The 1,895-nt window shown below is 36.9% G+C and overlaps 1 pseudogene; it reads left to right on the top strand.

Moving 5' to 3' along the window:
• The first annotated feature begins 360 nt into the window (after positions 1 to 360).
• Positions 361 to 1,057, top strand: LOC102828170 (annotated as a pseudogene).
• Positions 1,058 to 1,895: the final 838 nt, after the last annotated feature.

Here is a 1,895-nt window from a genome sequence, read left to right as displayed (position 1 = left end):
AGTAAAGTAAATGACAAAGCAAAAAGAGGGAATACTGTAGATACATATATATAGCAAAAAGCAAATAGCAAAAAGTTAAGTAGATTTCAAGATAAAATACAGTTTTAAATAGGGACAGATGTTAGTAAATGACAGGGTAACCACAAAGAATATTGATACACCTGTACCTCAAAATACAAAAAGAGGAAAATAAAAAATATTCAGTAAACATTACAACAGAAATTAAAATGAAAAGAAAACCCAAAAGCAAAAGTTATGTGGGGAGATTTCTGGGAGACAAGAAGCGTAATGGTGTCTGTATGATCTCCGGAGGCTGCTGCATCGGATCTTGGTCAAAGGGAGCGGCGGAAAGCATATAAGATGACAACAGCAGCCAGGCCAACTTATGAGCCTGCAAGAGGTGGAAGAGGAAAAGGAAAAGGTGATTTGAGCCAGCTCTCAAAGCAGTATTCAAGCAGACACCTACCCTCTCATATAAAAATAAAATACAGACAAACCACTCAGGATGCCCCAGAAGAAGTTCGCAACCATGACTTCAGAAGAGAGTTGGAAGAGTGAGAGCGAGCTGCTGCAAGAGAGAAAAATAGAGATCGTCCAACCCGAGAACACACAACCTCTTCTTCAGTGTCCAAGAAGCCCAGGTTAGACCAGATTCCTGCCACCAACCTTGATGCAGATGATCCTCTGACAGATGAGGAGGATGAAGATGAAGATTTTGAAGAGGAGAGTGATGATGATGATACTGCAGCTCTTCTTGCAGAACTGGAAAAAAATCAAGAAAGAAAGAGCTGAAGAGCAAGTCAGAAAGGAACAAGAACAAAAAGCTAAAGAAGAGAAGATTCGTATGGAAAACATTCTTAGTGGAAACCCACTCCTTAATCTCACTGGCCCATCCCAGCCTCAGGCCAACTTCAAAGTTAAAGGAAGGTGAGATGATGATGATGTCTTCAAGAACTGTGCAAAAGGTGTAGATGACCAGAAGAAAGACAAGAGATTTGTAAATGATACATTGCGATCTGAATTTCACAAAAAGTTCATGGAGAAATATATTAAGTAGTACAGTTTTATGTGCTTAATTATTAAAGGACTAACATGTGTAAAGAATTGTTCTGGCTTTATTTGGATTAGGCTCTCATACCCCTTCTCCTTCCTTTCTAATTGTGCTTTAAATTTCTAAATGTCTTTGCTTTTATTGATGTATGGTTTGATACTGGACTTGGAACGCTGAATGTTTCCAGTCATATGATTTCTTTATAATCTAGGAATATTTGACTTTTAATAAATATTTTGATAGTGTAAAATATCAAAAAAAAAAAAAAAAAAGTTATGTGGAACAAAGAAACCAGCACCACAAAAAAACACACAGCAAAATGACAGCAATCAATTCATACTTATCAATAATAACACTGAATGTAAATGGATTAAATACAGTAGCTAAGAGACATAGAAAGAAGAATGAATACAAAAACAGGATCTTTCAACATACTGTCTACAAAAGACACGTCAAAAAGATGCTCATCAACAGAAGAGTGGTTAAACAAACTCTGGTACATACACACAATGGAATACTATGCAATGCTGAAAAATGATGATCTGTGAAACACCTCACAATATAGATGAACCTGGAGGACATCATGCTGAGTAAAATTATGCATGAAGACAAATATTGTTTGTATTAGACTAATGTAAAAAGTTAAGAAAAGGTTTTCTTGATAAAAGAAACAATCTATGATAGTTATAGGGGGAGTGGCGGTGAGGGAGGAGGGAAAATCATCCACAGGCTAGGGAGTAGGCACATGTTAACATGGTGACAGGAAAGGCAATATACAACAGGAGGGAGTGTAGCAGAGGAAAAATGAAAGTAGCAGGAGATACAGGGAGGAATGAAAGTTACA

This window comes from Chrysochloris asiatica, unplaced genomic scaffold (genome assembly GCF_000296735.1).
Source record: "Chrysochloris asiatica unplaced genomic scaffold, ChrAsi1.0 scaffold00084, whole genome shotgun sequence".
NCBI lineage: Eukaryota > Metazoa > Chordata > Mammalia > Afrosoricida > Chrysochloridae > Chrysochloris > Chrysochloris asiatica.
This window is presented reverse-complemented; position numbering and strand designations above follow the sequence as displayed.